The following is a 21,752-nucleotide window of genomic DNA, read 5'->3' as shown; positions in this document are numbered from 1 at the left end:
ATGTGTGAAAGAAACACAATCAGAAATTGTTAGCAAAGAGTCTACAAACTGTGCTGTGCAGCTGGTGGTAATTTGTCAGCTAGGTCATCCGGCAGAAAGCCTGGCTGTGCTGAGTGATGGCAGCATCTTCACCTCTGTGAGAGTCTAGACTGCACACAGAGATGAAGGCTCCATAAAGTCCAGACCTGCCACCATGGCTTTTGGTCCTGACAAAGTTTAGCTTTGCTGGCTCACCTCTGCCTTGCTTTTCTTCCACAGTTCACCTGCCTCTATTGCTGTCCCAGAAGTGTGCCATGGATACTGCAAACAGATTGCATATAGTGTCTATCATTCCTGGAGTGTCTTATTACCCATGCTTCAGATATGTAGTGTAAAGATTCAGGACTATCTCTGCTTCTGCCACTGGCTGCTATCTCAGCCTCCTCATTTGGTAAGGTGGGCTCATTTGAGTAGCATGCATTTTAACACAGGCAAATGCAATCCTAGATCTGGGAACAAAGAATGTAGATCATACTTACAAGATGGGAGTATCATGGAATTCAGTGACACTGAAAAGGACTATGGGATAATAGTACAGTAGAAAAACCTTTAATGTGAGTTACAGCATTACACTCAGGGCCGGTGCTACCATTTAGGCAAACTAGGCGGTTGCCTAGGGCGCCAAGATTTGGGGGCGCCAAAAAGCGGTATCCCCAATTTTTTTTACAGCGTTCCTAGGCCTCCTCCCCGAGTGCGCGGTCACCGCTCCACTTCTCCCGCCTCCCAGGCTTGCAGCACCAATCAGCTGTTTAGTGCCGCAAGCCTGGGAGGGGAGGAGAATTAGAGCAGGAGCGGCATGCTCGGGGAGGAGGCAGAGCAGAGGTGAGCTGGGGTGGGGAGCTGCCACATGACTCCCCGGGCCAGGGGGGCGGGGTCCTGCCGGGGGGGTGCCTCAGGGTGGGGGGGAGCTGCTGCAAGGCTCCTCACCCCAGCTCACCTCTGCTACATCCCCTCCCCAAGCACACCATTGCTGCTCCACTTCTCCCACTTCCCAGGCTTGCAGCGCCAATCAGCTGTTTGGCACCGCAAGCCTGGGAGGGAAGGAGAATTAGAGCGGGGGCGGTGTGCTCGGGGAGGAGGCGGAGCAGAGGTGAGCGGGGGGGGGAGCGGGCGGGGGGGGGGGGGGCCGGCGGGGGGCAGGGGGGGGGGGGGAGCTGCGGCGGGGCGGGGGGGTGGGGCGCAAGGTGGAAGTTTTGCCTAGGGCACGAAACTTCCTTGCACCGGCCCTGATTACACTAGGCGCTAAGAGAGCAAAAGCAATTGTTGGATGCATAAGCAGGGGAATACCAAGTAAGAGCGGGAAGGTGGCATTACCTCTGTAAAATGTATTAGGGAGATTATTACTAGAATACTGTATCCAATTCTGATGTCCACATTTCAAAAACGACATTGGAAATGGTTCATAAAAGAGTAACAAGAATGATTCAGAGTTTGGAAAACATCTTCTAGTGAAAGAATGAAGGAATTCAATCTATTTAGTTTATCCAAGAGAAGGTTAAGAGGTGATTTGATCATGGCCTATACCTGGGGAAGACATTTCTGACTGTAGACAGTCTTTCATCCAGTAGGGGGAAAAAAAGGTATAACACGCTCCCTGGCAGGAAGCTGAAGCTGGACACAGTCAGACTAGAAATAAGGCACAAATTAGTAACAGTGTGGGTAACTAACCATTGAAACAACTTACCTAGGGAAGTGGTGGATTCTGTATCACTTGCCGTCTTTACATTGAGACTGAACGTCTTTCCATAAGATATGCTATTGCTCAAAAAGAAGATATGAATTTGATGCAAAAATGACTGGGTGGCATTGCATGGATTGTGTGACAAGGGAATTCATGATCATATTCTCATATGGATACCATTCTGGCTGTAGTCTGGTTTTTGCTGTGTAGTGGCAATATATTTTGCTCCTAGAGAATGGACTGAACATGGGATATATCTAATGTGATAAGTGATGCTAAAGTATAAGGCATTAATTATTAAATGTGCAGTCTACTTAGGGAGACAACCTAAGGATGAGTCATAGTTAAAATGATGTATTTATAATTATTTCAAATCCTATTTATGAAAACAGTGTGTGATTACATATTAAAATATGGTAGATATTTCACAACTCCTCTCTTGGGTAGCTAAAATGTTTGCTTTAGTTTCTCATTTAGAGAAGAGCAAAGCAGAAGTAAAATATTGCGGGCTTGATTTTCCACTCAGATAACATGGGTTTTACACTTCAGTAATTCCACTTCAGTGGAATTACTTCTGACTTAGCCTGGTGTGTGAGAGTGAAGAACTAGACTCAACATACTGAATACTCTCATTCAGTATTAACAACTGGGAAAGCATTTAGAGATCAATAACACTGCAAGTCATTTTTGTTAGTATTTGATTAGGATCAGAATATCTATAGCATGTATAAATGCTGCAGTCCTAATTGTAGGCCTGCTTTTGCTCACATGGATGTCAATAGCAAAATCCTTTTTCTTAGTAAGGAGCAGTATTAGACCATGCATGCTCATTACATTAATCTGTGTGTTTTCCTAGTATATTTCTCTAAAGATACCTAGTCAACAGACCTTCACTTTGTGGATATAGTGCATTTGGTTCATGGCAAATTGGATTAGATTAGCTAAAAGTTCTGACCATCGCTTGAGAAGTGATTCCCCAAAACTCCCTTGGCATGAATCGCCTCTACCTGTGTAACGGCTCCCCAAGAGGCAAGGCAGTGGAGTATTTCTTTCTCCTTTTGAATGGACTTGGAAGCTCCTCACAACTGCAACTAATTCATCTTTTTAAGTGGCTGTTTTGACCTTTTTAAAGTAGCTCATTTTCTTTCTTTATTTTTATTGTGAATATTCTTTAATACATTAGTTCTGCCAATAATACTTAGTCCTCCTACCATGAGTGGAGGGGACTGGACTAGATGACCTCTCGAGGTCCCTTCCAGTCCTATGATTCTTTACTGCTGTTGGTGCATGTAGCAGTAGTTTGTTTCTAGATTGGGCATATGAATTGCAGGGAAGAGGAGGATGAGCATATCTTTTAATGCAGGGGTGGGCAAACTACAGCCAGCGGGCAGATCCAGCCCACCAGCCATTTTAAGCCAACCCTCAAGCTCCCGTTGGGGAGCAGGGTCTGGGGCTTGCTTTGCTCCGGCGCACCAACCAGGGAGCAGGGTCGTGGGCCACTCCACGTGGCTCCCAGAAGCAGCGGCATGGCCCCACTCCATCGCTCCAGCTGGGGAGCAGGGTCGGGGGCCTCTCCACACTGCTTCCAGAAGCAGTGGCATGGCCCCGCTCTGGCATCTACGTGTAGGGGCAGCCAGGGGGCTCCACTCTGTACACCACCTCCATCCTAAGCACCGCGCCTCAGCTTCCATTGGCTGGGAGCTGCAGGGCGGCACCTGCAGATGGGGCAGTGCACAGAGCCGCCTGGCTGTGGCTCCCACATAGGAGCCGGAGTGGGGACATGGATGCTGCTTCTGGGAGCCACTTGAGGTAAGCGCCAGCCGGAGCCTGCACCCCTGAGTCTCTCCCCGTGCCCCAACCTCCAGCCCTGATCCCCCTCCTGCCCTCTGAATTCCTTGATCCCAGCTCGGAGCACCCTTCTGCACCCCAAACACCTCAGCCCCACCCCAGAGCCTGCACTCCCAACCAGAGCTCTCACTCCCTCCCACACCCCAACCCCAATTTTCTGAGCATTCATGGCCCGCCATACAATTTCTATTTCCAGTTGTGGCCCTTGGGCCAAAAAGTTTGCCTACCCCTGCTTTAAGGGCAAGAAAAACCATTTTGTTTTTTCAGTGCACACTTCACTTTTCTATCCCCCAGTTGCCCCTTCAATAAAGATGCTGAGAAGCTATCTTTGGATACCTTGGAGAAGATGGCATCCACAGTAATGTCAGGCAGTGATGATGATCACTTTTCACAATAATCCCTTTCTTGCAGTGCCTGAGGTAAAGGCCTGGCAGAAGAAAGAGAAAACAAAGAGATTCCAGAAGGTCAATACACCAGGACCAAATCCTGTGTCAAGCTTGAGAAAATGTTCCTTGTATTGGGATACTCCTTCCAAGCTGCAGAGCCACAACAGAGCTTTGCATTTGAGGCATTCTTTTGTGTGGAGGAGTCTGGCCACTAGCTCTACATCCTCTCCAAAATTTAGTTTCATGCCATGGTTTTCCTCCTTTTTGGACTAAGTTATCTCCCCCTCTTCAGCTCCATGGTTCTCACCTCTTTTTGGTCTATTCAATATGTTCTAATTAGAATGTCACTACTCCACTTTCGACTCTTGTCACTGGCTCCCACTCCACGCAGGTCAAATTCCTTGTCTTGACTTTGAGGTTCTGTACAACTCTGTCACTACCCACATCTCTGCCTTTGTTTCTCCCTGCTTCCCATTTTATGCCATATTATCTACCCTTGCCTTACTCTTCTTGTTGCTCCCACTCTCCAACTCATGCATTTCTGCCTTTTTTTATGCTCCCTTTATGCCTGGAATGCCTTTTCTCTTCCTATGCATCACACCTCTCCTTCAGAACCTTCCAGGGCTGGTTTCAAGAAAGGGTTTGTGATATCAGACTTAAGTTCATTTGATTCTCATTGGTGTGTTTTATGTGGTTTCCTTTTTAACCTCAAAATATCCATTCCCAATTACCCACCCAGTGGTGAGACCCAGATTTATTCCAAATTAGTTATCACAACACTAAATGTGGTTTTTTTTGTTTTTTGGTTTTTTTTGTCCTGGTCTACACTCACCAGCCAAACACGGTCAGCATCAGCTAACTGGACTTTTCATCATTATGTTCAAACACAACACAATCTTCTAGTGAAAGCAAGCCCCATGGCCAGGGCACACCTGCAGGCGGTCTGCTGGTCACAGAGATTCGGCAGCATGCCTGCGGGAAGTCCGCCGGTGCCGCGCCTTCAGCGTCCCCGCTGCTGAAAGCGCGGGACCGGTGGACCTCCCACAGGCATGCCACCGAAGGCTGCCTGACTGCCACCCTCACGGCAACCGGCAGGATGCCCCCCGCGGCTTGCTGCCTCAGGCACGCATTTGTTGCACTGGTGCCTGGAGCCACCCCTGTCCATGGCTATGATACTGATCCTTCAAAGCATTTAAGCATGTGAACATAAGAACAGTCCATGACTAACCCTATTGAATACAATGAAAGTACTCTGGTGCATTTAGTTTCATAAAGGCTTCCAGGATTGGATTGTATACCTGTTTGTTGTATGCAACATCTTCAAAGAGAAGAAATTACTGGAAATTCATAATTTGAAATGAGTTATTGCAAACAGCATCTTTTTATATTTTCATCTCTCAAAATCAAACAGAAAGATGAAGAAATGACACTGGAAAGACTATTTTTCTTTTAATTTTCTGATTAGTGGTGTGAGTCATCAAAAGAATTTACTAGCCACCTTTCTTTAACTGCTAACATGAAAATAAATTACTCCCAATTTTCCATGGTATATAAGGAGCGCCTCTCCCTTTGAAGTCAATGGGTCTGCTTGTCCACTGCCCTCCTCCTTGTGTAGTCATTTAGACGTGTGCAAAGTGGGGGTAAAATGCTATCACCCGTGGAAAATGAGTGGACAGTTCTGAGTTGGTAGTACTTTAATCCCACTTTGCATTCCCTGTGCACAGCTGGGAATGACTGTGCAGGCTCCAATGCAGTGGCCTAATGGGAGTTAAAAATGTCCAGATTCAGCTACATGGGTCAAATACTCTACTGAAATCAATGGAGTTACAGCAGGGATGAACTGGCTTCTATATATACACCATATAATGCAGAAAGAACGGCCATACTGGGTCAGACCAAAGGTCCATCTAGCCCAGTATCCTGTCTTCTGACAGTGGCCAATGCCACGTGCTTAGAGAGAAAGAACAGAACAGTAATCAAGTGATCCACCCCCTGTTGCCCATTCCCAGCTTCTGGCAAACAGAGGCTAGGGACACCATCCCTGCCCATCCTGGCTAATAGCCATTGATGGACCTATCCTCCATGAATTTATCTAGTTCTTTTTTGAACCCTGTTATTGTCTTGGCCTTTACAACGTCCTCTCACAAAGAGTTCCACAGGTTGACTGTGTGTTGTGTGAAGAAATACTTCCTTTTGTTTGTTTTAAACCTGCTGCCTATTCATTTCATTTGGTGACCCCAAGTTCTTGTGTTTTTAGAAGGAGTAAATAAAACTTCCCTGTGCCCTGGCAATCTCTGCAAAGCAATCCCTTTGGGGCTGGGGATAGCCAGCACAGTTTAAAGCAGCTTTGTAGCAATGGACTAGTGTAGGAGGGAGGATGGGCTTTAAAGCCACCTTTGTATCACACGCTCATCTGCCAGCTGCGGCCCTGGATCTGGTCAGTAGTGTCTTAATAAGTTTGCACAGCTAATAAAAAGGATAATTAATTTTTACTTCTCCTAATTGACAATGCAGAATACACATGCAGACTTGCAAAATGGAGACTTTGAAATAAATTGGACAGTATTCAACTTTCTGTTGTTCATCATAATCTTGCTTATATGGTAAGACAGAGTTCACCAACAAGACGACTACATTTTCACTTTCCATGAGCTCTCTGCAACGTATCATTTTAAGCCACTCAAATAAATTAATGAAGAGAATCTCTCGTGTTGCTCTCTATCCAGCAGAAGATAGTCTAGTTGAAATGAAGTCAGCAATTGGCTCAAACTGTAGTGCTTGGACATAAGGGAGCCTTTAGATTTGTTTATGTAAACTACATAAGGGCCAAGCTGCCATACGCTGTCTCATGCATTTTAATGAGAGCAGGTTTGGGTCCATAATGCACAAAGCTACAAGGAAGCAACACATTTTTAAATAAAACAAAGGATTCTTTTGACAACCCATTTGTTTAACATCATGTGATTGGGGTGGGGAAAGGGCACCACCACCTGGTTCCCAGCGAATAATGGGTTAAGTTTCCCTCTTCCTCTTTCCCAGGTGCTCCAAAGAGCTATACTTTGACTGTTTGGGGGAGAGAATGCTTACAGGATACTAGGCTTCTAGACCTGTGGTCACAGGACTGTGTTAAACCTCCCATACGGGGAGTTTTTGTTTCTTTCTCTTCTTATGTTCGCTTAATTTACTTTCTTGTTATCCCAGAAAGAAAAGACTGCTTCTCTGTGGCTGTTTTTCTTTTCTGCTGAGTCATTCTGTCAGCACATAAATTCCTACTGTATATGAATCAAGTCAAGGTGAAAAATAAAGAAGTAAGTAGAACTCTGTTGAAGGAAACAATCTGTGACTATCTCTTCTTGGAACTAGAGACTTTTGGAGGCATCTTTCTTCTGCTGCACAGTCCGAAAGGCCCGTGATTTGCACTCTCTTCTAGCTAGAGGAAGGGTGAGGAGAAAATTATTTTTATTGAACATCGAAAGAACATGCTTGTGAATGATGCTTGAAAACAAAGGTCAGACAGCTTAAGACAGAGTTACAATGGCAGAGAAAGGACGGGGAAGGCTTTCCTGGTGGATACAAATGAAATAGGCCCCTGAAGAAAGGGTCTTCCCACACCATATGGGAGGGGGAAACTCTGGGAAGAAGCATCTAAAAGCTGACACACTACCTTGATAGCCTCTTCCTGATGGAATCTGAGGACCAAACTGGACTATAAACAAAAGATAATGACTAAAATGTCAAGTGTAGGGTCCAACAGCTGTTCCCCATGCCTAGGGGAGTATCACTTCTATGTTGTGCTACATAGTTTCTTCACAGAAAGCTTATAATAAACTATAAATAGTCCTGGGAAAGTTGGAACTCTTAGCTCTCCAGTTGTTTAGGAGCTAAGCTGTCAAGCTGAGGGTTGGGCGGGGGGGGAGAGGGGGAGAGAATGAGACCTTTGATTCTGAGGTGAGTTTGCTGAGGGCTGGAAACATTAAAGCTGTTTGAGTTAGAAGATCTAAGAAGTTATCATGTGAGGATTCAGAATAAAAAAAGACGAGGACCACATCATACCAGATATTTATGACCCCCGCTCCCTACCCCAGGAGATGAATAACTGAGATGGTACATGAAGAAGCTACTGGACTCTTTATTCTAGATGATATCAAATGCATTCCTCGGACATCTGCCCTGAAGCAGAACTGGTAAACTTGTACTGTGTATAGGGCAGAACTTCCCTTAAGGGATGTGGCTGATGCACAATCACGCTTTTACTGAGCTGGGCCCTAGAACTAGCTGCCCTTAATGCCCATGTCATTCCATCTCTCCTGACTTATTTTCAGTATGAACACAGTTAGACCCATATTTATTACCTTCTCCTTCTGTCTTAATTTTTGTTTATTTATTTCAGAGAGTTGTTTTTATTGTATTATATGTGAAACTCTCAGATGAGGTCACCGTCGGTACAGATCCACCTCTTCCATTGATCCTCATCAGGATTATCTGAGGTTGCGGCTCCCAGAGATCTAGGACCAGATACTTAGCTGGTGTATAGGAGCGACATCAACAAAGGAGCTATCTGCTGAGAATCTCTCCAGCCTAGTGATTGATGGCATCAGAGACCACCTGCAATATACTCTCGATTATGTTTTTCCTTCTTAGGTATTTCATTATGCATACATACACAGAACTACCACCTTCCACACGTTTTCTCTTTTCTCTCCTTTCCTTTCTATGTAAACCTTAGGCCTGATTCTCACTGCCTTTTTCTTCACACAGTTATTTAGACTGGTGCAAATTGGGGGTAGAATCCTACTGAATCAGAATAGCCTCTCTCTGTGCCTGCCTCCTTAACACTCAGGGTACTCAAGGTACAGGGCAGTTGAGAATCAGGTTGACTGTAAATACTGGTTCTCATGTTGCAGAGGTGTTAATTACATCACCATCTTTTGATTATCCAGAAAATCCTAGTCCCTCTGGTTTATTACAGTATTAATTCACTTTGTTTTTGTTTCTTCCCCATGCCTCTTGCTTTTGTGTAAAGACACTTGAATATCTATCTATCTTCAAATGACACCAAGTTGAAATATAATTTTTTTTTATGAATTTAAAGTAGTTTTAGGTACCACCCAGCCGCTGAGTCTCCTTGATATTTTTTGTGGCCTTGCAATCATATTTTCTTATCTTTCAAAATGCTTTTCTCTTACAAGTTGCAAGACACAAAAGAGCTGTCAAATGCACACAGTAAACTGGGAAAAGTAGAGATTTTCCCCTAAATTTTTTCAATCACAGTAAATGTAGATGTTCGTGACAATATATTTTACCAACAGAAATCTATATTTTTAATTTGGTGCTGTCCCTTTAACGTTCATTTCTATCTGTTCTTGCTACAGAGGCACAGTTACTGAGGGAACATAGCCCCATTGACTTTTTACTGTTCTGTTGATGTTCTTCCTCAAACTGGTTGCAGGACTCATGCATTTTCACTCCTGCTTCACAGCTCTGTTTATGTGGTTGCACCTTTGTCTTACTGTGTGTGTATTAGGTTTGTGTTATGTGCCATTTCCTCTTCTTGTTTAAATCCCTCTACATCACTGATGACTCATGGTCCCAGTCCTGAAGTCAAAGGCAAAACTCAGTGATACTGGATCAAGCCCCATCTAACTCAAGAATAGACTATCTAATTTCAACAGTTTTCTCCATATAATGAAGAATCAAACCTTTCTTCCCTACATCATCCACCTATTCATGTCCATCTTGCTGCCTCTTCCCCATCCCCTACCTCCTCTTGAGACTGGCAGAATCTCAGAGGAAATAAGTAAAGCTTTCCTAATATAGAAGCTCATCTTCTCTGAAACCACTTTCTCATTCTGTTAATGGAGTTCTGGAAGTGTTTCAATTCTCTTCCTGCACTAATACCTTTATTCCTTTCCTCTGATGGCTGTCCAAGCACCAGTATCATCAGTTTCTTAGGTTTATTAGCTCACTTTGAAAAGAAATGCACATACACTCTAACAAAAAAAAAAAAAAAAAAGAGAGCGAGAGAGAGAGAGAGGTAAAAGTGGTTGGAGAATATTTAAGCTATGCACCCTATTTTGTTTAAAAAAAAAAAACCCTAAGGCAATCTTTCAAAAGCTGTTTCTTTAGTGAGGGTTTCTGTTTCACAAAAGCATTTGCTATAAGTATATGCACTGTATAAAATGAAAGCTAAGTGAGGGGGGGCTTTTTTTGTTTTTATTTACACACTTGTTTTCCCTTTATATTCGGTACAACTACTGGTGCACTGGGTGTATAGTTCTCTTTCTAAAAGCAATCCAAAACATAAGGGCCCAGATCCTCAGCTTGTGTACACTGATATAGCTCCAGTAAAGTCAACAGAGCTGTGCTGATTTACAGTACCTGAAGATCAGGCTTGAGTGGCTTTCTATCTATCTGAATGTGGATTTCGTGTATGAAGACACAGGGATCCACTTTTAAATCCACAGAACAAAGGTTCAAACCTCCTGTAGTTCCCCAGTGTGCAGGGAAGCATGCCTTCTGTACCTTCCCTGAAGAAGGTGGAATGTGCAAGCCCATATCCACAATCAAATGGGTTGCAACCCCCTGTGGAGAGAGAGAGGCGGAGGTATAGGGCTGCAGAAGCAGGGAAGCACTTAGGTGCAGCTCTGCACTAGGGATACTATAGTGAGATAAGCTAGTGTTTCTTCTCCGGTAACAATGTGCCAGGGGCTGTCTTGGTGCAGTAGAAGCTGGTAGAGGGTCAGGATGATTTCTTTCCCCTCAAAACTCTTGTGGGACTTTGAAATGGGAGAGGGGTAAGTAGAGAATGAGGGAAGCAAATGCCCAGTGAAACTGAAGGAGTGGGAGAGCAGGGTATTGGCACGGGCAGGAAAGAGTCAGGCCAATAGATCCTCAAAATACAACTAAGAGATGGTTTGGGGGATCCTAGGGCCTGTGGAAGGGATTAAGTAAGGATATTTCTATAGAATCCCAAACTCTTAGGATTTGGTATGTTGACAAAGCTTTTAACAGCCTATTTGTGTAATTGAGGGTACCTTCACTTCTAGCTACCCTCAATATTACTATTCAGTAGTGCTTAATTTGTGCCAGGGCTGAGCACGTCTAGGCTTGGCAGTTCAGAGCCCCTGCACCTCAAGGCTTCCTGCATCAGTTATGAAAGTTTAAAAAAAAATCTCTGATATTTTGCTCTGAAACGTGTTTTTCTTAAAATTCTCAACACAGTTTTATCCAGGAGGGCCATAACCAGGGTGGGGCAAGTGAGGCAGCCACCCACCATGCAAAACCCGGGGTAGGGGGGAGGGTATGGAAAAGATGTGGGGGGGTGGAAAAGTAGGGGTAGTAGAGCCCTGCAGCAGAACTGGGATCCCATGGGTCTTGTTAACATACCATGACATCCTTACTTCTGTGCTGCTGGCGGCGGGGCTGCCTTTCGAGCTGGGTGCCCAGCCAGCAGCCACTGCTCTCCAGGTGCTCAGGTCTGAAGGCAGCGCCACTGCCAGCAGCAGCACAGAAGTAAGGGTGGCAATGCACCATAGCATGCCACCCTTACTTCTGCGCAGCCTTCAGAGCTGGGTGCCCGGATGATGCAGAGAATGCAAAGGAGCCGATGACACAAGAAGCAAGGAGAGAAAACTGGAAGATAGCCAGGCAAATATGGCTATTTTATGGACTTTTCTGGAGAAGTAAAGCACAACATTATATCTGGTACCAGCTCTCTCAAGCACTGCAGGATTAGGGTAAGGAAAAATCTTATATCTTTTTTTTAAGTTTGGTTACATGTGTTCCGTCCATATCAAAAATATAATTTGTTGATTTCTATTAACAATGTTCCTTAATAATATAATACATTGGTAATGACAATAATACTGTCACATCCAATAATACCACCCATTCAAAGTCATAACAAGTTTAAAATTTAAAATTAATCATTGTTTGAGCCCCGGCACCTCTTTCATTACAAATTAAGCACTGCCTCCATGTGCATTGTCCCAGCTACCCAGGGCAAGCCTTCTAGCTTTTTCTTTACCAGACACAACATGTACAAGAATAGTAACTGACTGAGATAAGCATTGTAGGAGAAATAAACAATCTTGGCTTAAAGTGCACTGTCCAAATAGCTCCTCCACATGTGTATGAGCAGGAAACGCAATAAGAGGTACATAGTATCTGCTTCCGTTTCACTGAGTCTCTTTAGTAGGGTTGCAATCAAGAATGGGATACAGTCTGGCAATATTGTATACTAGACCAGTACATGCTGCAGCAGTTTGCAGTGGGGGTTGCAGCATTCTGTTTACTTGTGGCATGTCTCTGAGTAATATGAGTCTATCAACAAGATAGTTATTCAGCTGTGACATAGAACAGCCAAAACCAAAAGGTTTGCACTTCACTCAGAGGGAAATCACGTGTTGCAAAGTGCTGCAATCTATTCTCAGGTTTGTATTTAGCACCCCCATCCAGCAGAGCACTTAAGCATCTGCTTAACATTAAGCATGTGAGTAGAATGATCAACTTCAGTAGAAGTCTGGTTTGGTTTGGTATGAGCAGGGCCAGCTCTGGCTTTTTTGCCACCCCAAGCAAAAAAAAAAAAAAAAATCGGGGCAACCAGAACAGCAAAGCAAAAAAAAAAGGGAGTGGGGGGAGAGAGAGAAGGGGGGTGGCCAGGGCTTCAGCAGGGTGCTCACCACGTGGCCCCAACTGCTGTGCCACCTGCTGGGAGGGTTCCACGCTGCTCCAGTCGGCGGGGAGGGAAGGACGCGGACTGCCCTGCCGGGCTTGCTACAGACCTGGCACTGGCTGGGGCAGACGGAGCGCGCAGCCCGCTCCCAACTGGGCGCGCCCCTCCTCTGCACTGCTGCTGCCTACAGGGTGGCTGGATTGGCGAACAAAAAAAAAAAAAGCGGCCGTGCCGCCCTAGGATTGGGCGGAATGCTGCCCCGTAGAATCTGCCGCCCTAAGCACAACTTTGCTCAGCTGGTGCCTGGAGCCGGTCCTGGGTATAAGAAGTAATAGACAGGGCACTGGACTGGGACTCAAGAAGCATGAGTTCAATTTCTAGTTCAGCTACGGTCAACTTGTGAGACATTTTACAATCACTTAATCTACCCTGGCCTCAGTTCCCAATCTGTAAAATGGGGATAACAGTATTTCCTTACTTCAGAGGAGTGTTTCAAGGATAAAATCTGTTGATGATTGCGAAGTGCTTGGGTACTAGGGGAGTGCTTGTTGTGGCTTTACGGCATACCGCATTTCATAGCTTCAAAATGCTTTACCAATGTTAACTATGTTAATGCTGACATAAAAATTTACAGTGCCCCTGTGGTCTATATAAATATTAATATCCCCATTTTACAGATGGAGAAATGGAGGCACAGACACTGAAGCCAATTTTTGTTCCAGTTAAGAGCTAGATTCACAAAGAAAATGAGGCATGGTGATGCTGCACATCACCACACCTAACTTTCAAGTACCCAATGTGGTAGGCGAGCTCTGAGCATACTTACTGGACTGGGCCCCGCAGGTTAGCTAGGCAGAGGAATGCCTGTCTTCCCCTAGTTCATGCATTGTTGTGGGGCTCAGTCATACCGGAGGCTGGTGCAGGGCTGCAGTATGCATGCACAGAAGCAGAAACGTAGATGCCTATGGAACTTGTACTGTGCCTACAGGATCTGGGGGGCAGCTGATTGTAGGCTTTGTGAAACCCAGAAGGGCCTGATTCTGGGATCTAGGCACCTAAATTCTTTTGTGAATCTAGCCCTTAGTGCCCAAATTTAGACACCAAAATTCATATTTAGACCCCTAAATAAATCACCCGCTTTTTGGAGACAGTGAACACCTGAATCATTCACTGAAATACATGAGACGTGTAGGTGCTCATCCCTTCTAAAATTTAGGCCACTTATGTAATGTAGATTCTTAAATGTGGATTTAGTTGCTTTCCTTTTGGCACCCAATTGAAAAAAAATCCTTTAAGTGATTTGTCAAAGGCTACAGAGAGAGGCGGAGTTGGAGCTGGGCTGAGTTTGGCTTAAAGTCTTATCTTCAGACCACACCCCCATATAACAGTAGAGCCATTCAAGCCCTTGGTGAGTTTTTGGAGGGCAGATTGGTGTCTAAAATATGCTCTATAGAAATAGAGTTATCAAGGAAGCAAGGAGATAATCACCAAACACTTGAGTCTAGAAAAGAGGTGGTTCTCCAATATTAGCTTCAGGAATTCCAGAAGGAGCATGGAACTATGTGATGGGTCTTTTTGATGTGACCATTTTTCTATATAGGGATCTGCAAAACATTTTTGCAGAGCCCCATTTAGCCTAATCTTGTAGAATTTTGTCTGCTGCTCTTCACTTTACACAGGACACAGATGTAAAGAGGTGAAAATTACCCCAGTGCAAAGCCTTCACACCACATAAGTAATGCCCTATCGAACTGTGTGTTGACCATGCTCAAAAGCCGGAAGTGGAAGACACAAAGTACAGTACATCATACTAAAAGAAAGTAAATTTGCATCAATAACTATTCAAGAGAAGAGTTTATCTTAAGGGCTAGATCAGTGGTTTTCAACCTGTGGTCCACGGACCCCTGCGGGCCGGGCCCGCAGACTATGTCTAAGATTTCCAAAGAGATCCGCACCTCCATTTGAAATTTTTTAGGGGTCTGCAAATGAAAAGAGGTTGAAAACCACTGGTCAAGACTGTAACCTTTCAACCCACTATATGTAAGGGGCAGCACATAATTATGCTGCCCAAGGGGCAGACCCCAGTCCGCATTGTAACTTGCTGAGTCACAATTCAGTCTCTTCTCCCCCCTTGCTCCATGAAAGAAGGAAGCTACACCAGTCCTTTACCTCGCACCGCTTCTTTTCCAATCTGTGCTGGCTCAGCTACACTGGTAGATGGAGTCAAGGGTCCACTCATTTCCATTCCCTGCCAACATGTGTATGAGAGAGAGAACAGCCACCACTGGGTACTACTATCTGCTACTTGTGTGCAAGTGGCTTACACAAAGGAATAAGTAAGCTCCTTTTGCCCTCTTGCTCCTCCCTTCAGGAGCATAACCAGATCTGTCCCTTAGAAAATATTATTATTATCATGCTGATGTTCCATACATTTAAAAAGTGCCTAAGGTCGCCTTTGACTTACACATGCAATTTTTTCAAGATTAAAAAATAATTAGAGAACAAAGTGTATATAGCTGGTTCTGCTGGAGCATTTGCTCTGCTTTGCATTTTCTATGCCCCGTTGGATTTATGCAATGTAGTCATGCAGCTGTCAGGTTTCCACCGAGATGTGAAACAAATTCTATGCAATAAAATATCAGCTCTACATAATTTAAACCTGAAATCTACACTGTGACAGTTTTATGTTCAAATTATATGAAAATCCAAGATATTGGACACAGGCGTAATTTAGGATAGAGAATCACAAGTATTTATATGGCCTGGAATCCAGTTAAAATGCATCATTGTGCATGCTGCGTTGCAGTACTGAAGGATTGCGTGCCTCATACTGCCTCGGGGTAAGAGTTTTATTTTCCCAGACCATAATTTAATGGTTTCCTCTCTCTTGCAAAGTGTAACTAACAATGCCCTCTGTGTGATCTGTGATGGCTAGTAAAAGAGAACTGAATAAAAGACCTACACAATAGACAAACACAACCATGATTTGTTTTCTTGAATGACAGATTGTTTAAAAATATAATAAAATACAGAGTCAGATCCTCACCTGTTGTAAATTGTTGTAGCTCCACTGAAGTCAATGCAGCTATGTCAGGTTATACCAGCTGAGGATTGGGCCCACTATTTTCTGCATTTAGTGCCTGATGTAACTCCCACTTAAGTCAAAGATAACTCTCCTTTTGAATCTAATGGGAGAAAGATTGGGCCCATACTCTTTATATGTCACTGGAGGATTTAAGGGGAGAAATTTTGCATTGGCAAGGAGATGGATTAGATCAAATCTAATCCAATTAAAGGCCCTATTCTGCCTTGTGAGGTGGTAATCCATGTAGTAGAGAGCAAATTCATGGAGTTTCCTACACATTCATCTGTCAGGGAACACGTTTTAACTCACACATGGAGAGCCTGGGGGAATATCCATATGGATACTCCTTGCCTCTGCTCTACTGCCCCACCCCGCCATCTCCCACCAGTCCCTGAATAGCATGGGTCCTGCCGGAGACATGCTTCAGAATGCTTCTTCTATGTTCGCTACCGTGTAACTCCCTTACTGTGCATTCAACAACATGGAGGGGCAATATCACAAGTTAACACACCTTTATTAACTCGCACTGTGTCCCGGGTTCTGACCCCACGCCAAACCTATGGAAAGAGCCCAGATGCCTCCTCACCCCCTCACGTCACAATGCTGGGAACCAACCGTAGGGCTTCCTCAGAAGGAAGGAGGAGCATGCTGCTCAAGAAGAATGATCTCCTTGTGTAGGTGCAGATTCTTCTCCTCTCACAGAAAGGGAAACATGGAGCTCCAAGCCTTTCCTGTCTCCAGTGTATATGATATCATGACTTCCAAGAACTGGTACTCTTATTCTCTTCATCCCCTATCTTCCCTCCCCTTATCCCCTTTCTCGCTGAGGTTGACTGGAAAGGTCTGTCTTCTTGCAGCACCTGAAATTAAGAGCTAGATACTGAGAACAGGGAGAATTTATCCATGTACTAATTTAGTTCTGGGCAGTGTAAAGTAGACCCCCTCAGTTATTCAGATAAACCCCAAAAAACCTTTTGGGGGTGTCTCCGAATGACACAAATATCTCAGAATCGATTTTATAGGACCCATAATTTATTAAAGTGCCTAATCATCGTGCCACATACAATAGTACATCAAGAGGTCTTTAGGAGGTCCCTTTGCAGCACTACTCTGGTCAAGGACACTGAAAATAGATAACTAGAACAAGTCAAGTGGCAAACACGGTCACATACTACAATAATAAACAGAAGATTAGTTTGCTAAAGTCTATCATGTACTAAATCTCACAGCTCTGAACCCTGGAAATATTTTCCTTCCGTGCAGAGGAAAACAAATAATCAAAGTGAATTCTGACTGGAAACCTCTAAGGAAACTGGTTACGTTGCTGCTTAAAGTGTTACAGAGCCTTTTAATATATTCCGCTGAATGATAAGCCCTGCATGATATCAGTCAAGGATATAGAAATATGTCTTGTGACTCTTCTCTAAAACACATCGGCCCAGATCTACAAAGGGATTTAGGTGCCTAAATCCCAGATTATGTGCTACTGAGATCCACAAAACCTGCTCAGCTGCCACCTAACCAGTTAGGCACCTAAACTTACTCAGCACCTAAATTTTTGCTGTAAAAGTACCCTCGGCACCTAAATTTATGCCTCTGAGCATGTGCACTGCTGTCTCAGGCAGGTGCCCACTCACCTATCTCCTACCTAAGCCTGAATGTGATCCACAAACCAGGTGGAGATGGGTGTTGTTGCATGTCACTGTGATGTATAGATAAACACATTATTATGAACAGAACTACGTATAGAAATGAGGTACCAAAACTTCCTATGACTATGTGTAGCTGCAGCCTGAGACTGCCCTGTCCTAGGCCTCTTTATTTCTGCCCACAGCAGGAAACGTGTCCCAGAAAACCAAAGCCTGCATGAAGAAGTGAAGTCTTCACTTCCTGGAGCACTTTCACACCTGCTCACCATTTCTTTAATGTCACTATCCATCTGGGGCAAGCATAGAACTTCTCTAGCTCTCCTTTTTGATTTGGTCATTCCCAGGTATCCTGAGTGTATTTGTTCCAATATTTTCCTTGTCGTTATTGTGGAAACCTCAATCTACATTTGAGAGCATTGCTGAGATCACTGAAAGCTCATTTTTATAGTGGAAATAGGCAGGTGAAAGGGTTGATTCCTCACCCCCACCCTTCCCCCCATTACTTATAGTTCATATCACTGCTTGCAGCACTTCATATTTAGCTGTTTCTGTCTTCAGTTCATCTCATATGCCTGGAGACATAGCACATGATGCTTTTATCACGTTCACTTGTAGGTTTACTGCTTGTTCCAGATCATAAAGTTGTGTACTGTCAGAAAGAGCACATGTTCTTGAGAGTCTGTCTGCCATTACTAAGTGATGTCCAGATTGGAACTCCAGGGTCACATCTTTTTTTTGGCATTTTCAAAAGTAGTTGCTGTATCTTTGGTGGTACTTCCCCAAGTCCTTTTTCTGTGTATTACAATCAGTGGTTTGTGATCAGTTTCTGCTTTGAAGCTAGAGAAAGTCTTGAAATCTCATATGCAAAACCTAGTATCTCTTTTTCAACTTGTGCATACATCTGCTCTGCATGTAGATGCATAGGCACTGCCTCCGTGCATGCTCCGGGGCTTGAGCACCCATGGGGAAAAATTAGTGGGTGCTCTGCACCCACTGGCAGCCAAGCTCCCCTCCCCTCCCGCCCCACCTCCTACCCCTCCCCTGAGCGTGCCGCCTCCCCGCTCCTCTGCCTACCTCCCAGCACTTCCCCTGGCCGCCACCAAACAGCAGCTTTGGCGGCGTTAGCACGCTCCAGGAAGGAGGGGGAGGAGCGGGAATGTGGCGTGCTCAGGGGAAGAGGCGAGGCTGGGGATTTGGGGAAGGAGTTGGAATAGGGGCAGGGAGGGGGCATAGTTGGGGCACGGACTTTGAGGAAGGGATTGGAATGGGGCGGGGCAGGGGTAGGAAGGGGCAGTGGCAGGGCCTCATGGAAGGGGTGGAGTGAAGGCGGGGCCGGGAGCAAAGCGGGCATCGAGCACCCACTGGAAAGTGGGGAAATCGGCGCCTATGTGTAGATGCATTTAAGAGTGACAACCCACCAGTTCCATGACGCTGTAATAGTACTGCTCCCAGCCTTCCTTTCAAGGTATCTGTGGAGAGTATTATCTCTTTCAGTGGGTCAAAAAATTGCAGCACCAGAGCTGATGTCAGAATGTGCTTTGAATCATTGAACTCTCTTCATGCTCTGGCATTAGTGCCCATTCTGTGACCTTGTGGAGAAGATGTCTTAGATGAGTTGTGTGAGCTGATCAGCATACCTAGCAGCCTTTGACTTCCCTTTTTATCTTCAGATCTCGGCATTCAGCATTGCCTGAATCTTTGATTCATCGGACAAGATTCCCTTTGCAGTCTGTCTGTCTCTCCCTAGTATGTTATTTCTGTTTGAAATTGACATTTGGCCTTATTATGTACACTCTCACACCTGCTAGACCCTCTAGCATTTGGCTCATTGTACAGTGACATAATTCTGGAGCCAAATGTATTCTGAAAAGACCGTCTGAAGAAGTAGTAGTAGCTGCCAAATGCTGTGTTGAAAGTACAGATCATGGAGCTCTCAGTGTCCAAGGGGATCTGCCAAAATCCTGCCAGTGCATCTAATTTGCTGAAGAATTTGGCTTCTGCCATCTCAGATAATAATTTACTTCTTGTTGGCAAGTGTTAGTGTTCTCTTTTTATGTTTTTGTTCAACTCCTTGGGGACCATACACAGACATAGTCCCCCTCATTTCCTCTCTTCAATTACTAAGGAGTGAACCCAGTCTGTTGGTTCTTCTATTCTCCAAATGATACCATTTGCTGTCATGTGTTGCAACTCTTCTTCTACCCTCTAAGACTAGTGGAACTTTTCATGTAGCATGTACCACAGGTTCTGCATCTTCTCTTTAACTGCATCATGTATGTTACTAAGAGGCCCCCATTTCCTGTGAATACATCTTGAAATGTTGCTATTATACTTTCATATCTGGTTCTATGTTGTCTTTCTGTCTCTTTCTGTCAGACATCCTCTTAATGAGACCACAGACGTCATACATGTGTAGGCTCAAGACTGGTTGCTTGCCTCTGTGTACTACCACAAACTCTTGTTTTATTGTTTTCCCTTTGTATTTAAGTGCCAGTGTGCAGTCTCCCAACACAGGAATTGTTCCTCCACTGTAGTCTTTCACAGGTTCTTTTTGACTCTGCCATTTCTATGTGCTCCTTACATCTCTCTATTTCGGTTTCTGTCATCACATGTACCTGTGCCCCAGTGTCTATCTTATATGTCACGTACGTGCCATTTGTGCACATTTTAATTAGCCAATCTTTAAGTTTTCAACCTCTGCTATTATTCTATTTAAGATAGATAGCTCTCTCTTCACTTAAGGAATTCCTATCTGCACTTAATACATGCACTTTCCTGATTTCTCTTCCCATTTTAGCATAATAATGGGGTGTGTTATAGATTCTACATACTTGCCCAAATACTGAGCATTTCCTATATTTATGCTGGTTGCCACATCACTGGCATTATTCCTGCTTTCCATGTTTCTGTACTTGGTCAATTTAGTTTCTGTGACTTTTTCCCTTACTGATTTAACTAAGGTACTCTCAGTCATATACTAGAGCCTTTCCCTAGGCTTTTTATTTGTGTTTCTGTTTGTTCTGCTGCTTAGCATATACATATTGCCCTTTCTAGTATCAGATCCATCTCCCTTAGTTACTGTTCACAGACTTTTTTTAATTGTTACATCCCAGGACAATCTGTTTTTTAATGAGAGAGTCTTTAATATTCCATATTCACAGGATTGACCTTTTAATTTAAAGTGTGTGAAAACTCCTCTTTTGTTTCCCTTTAATTCTGTCTTCTCATCCCGAACACACACCTTTCATAAGTAACGTTTTTTCTAGAGACACAATAATCCTCAAACATTTTCATTATTTTTGCAATGCTTTCTTCTTTTTCCCTATCTTTATAGATTGCATTGTTCACATGTGTCTGCTAGTATTAAGTGCAAAAAAATCTTTTGCTCAGCCTCCACTTTATTTGCCCCAGTGGCTTTCATATACAGCTCAAATTGCTATTTGGACAGTTTCCAGGTACATTCAGCACTTCCCCTGATTCCTAGGGTTGGTGGGGGAGTTACTCTGAGGGGCACAAGCTCTGTATTAGCCATTTCAGTCTGATCTCTCACAGGGTCTGCTGGCATGCTGTGCCTTCCACTCCTGGTACCATGCAGTATCTCACTGCCAAGATCTCATAATGTCCTGGTAAACCCTTTATTCTGAACAGGGACTATGTATAGCAATGAGGTAACAAAACGTCCTGCTGCTCTGTGTAGCTGCAGCCTGTCATTGCCCTGTCCTGGGCTGCTTTATCTCTGCTCCCAAGCAGGAATTGTGTCATTGGGGAACCAAAATCTTCATGAGGCGTGTACTGGAAGTGTAGCATCTCTACACTGCCTGAAGGACTTACTCTATAACAAAAGTGTTTCCCTCATGTGGGGCCCAATCTCTTGAAGGATCTAGGCATTCTAGAATACTATTGGAATACGTGTCACTAGCCTTTACTGATGGCCAAGTTGTAGAAGTGTAAAAGAGAGGCAGTTTGAAAACCAATGCTAAATAGGCTTCTGAGTAACAGTGCTACCCACATGGCCTCTTCCTGCTAGTGTTTCAGAAGGGCTGTACTGATAAAGTAGTATAGTAGCACCTAGAGGGGGAATATAGGCACACAGAGATGAAGGCCCCAATCTTCACTGGTAATGAAAACAATGGAAGTTAGGAGCCTAATACCTTTGAGGATCTAGGCCAAAGTGACTTGCCCAAGGTCACCTAGCAGATAGAGCCAGGATTAAACCAGACCCTTAAACACCCAGCTAAGTGCTTTATCCACACTATATAATAATGTTAAAAAGCAATTAATGCTCGTATAGATTGCTTAGGGTTACCATATTTCAACAATCAAAAAAGAGGACAGGAGGAGCCCCGCCCTAGCCCCGCTCTCGTCCTGCCCTAGCCCCCCCCCCCCCCCC

At 44.3% G+C, this 21,752-nt stretch overlaps 1 long non-coding RNA gene across 7 annotated transcripts in view; it reads left to right on the top strand.

Annotated features, from left to right (window-relative positions):
• The window catches only part of LOC117872657, an 83,651-nt gene that overhangs the window by 59,827 nt on the left and 2,072 nt on the right, over positions 1 to 21,752 (top strand). For 5 of the 7 annotated variants that reach the window (XR_004644549.1, XR_004644547.1, XR_004644548.1 and 2 more), the window contains 2 exons: positions 259 to 430; positions 7,156 to 8,595. This is a non-coding gene — a long non-coding RNA (uncharacterized LOC117872657). Of the gene's footprint in view, positions 1 to 258; positions 431 to 7,155; positions 9,968 to 11,513; positions 12,557 to 21,752 lie in introns of those variants that run through there. The other 2 variants (XR_004644551.1, XR_004644546.1) reach the window with 2 other exon arrangements.

The sequence above is a fragment of the Trachemys scripta genome, chromosome 2, assembly GCF_013100865.1.
Source record: "Trachemys scripta elegans isolate TJP31775 chromosome 2, CAS_Tse_1.0, whole genome shotgun sequence".
In the NCBI taxonomy this organism is placed as follows: Eukaryota; Metazoa; Chordata; order Testudines; family Emydidae; genus Trachemys; species Trachemys scripta.
This window is presented reverse-complemented; position numbering and strand designations above follow the sequence as displayed.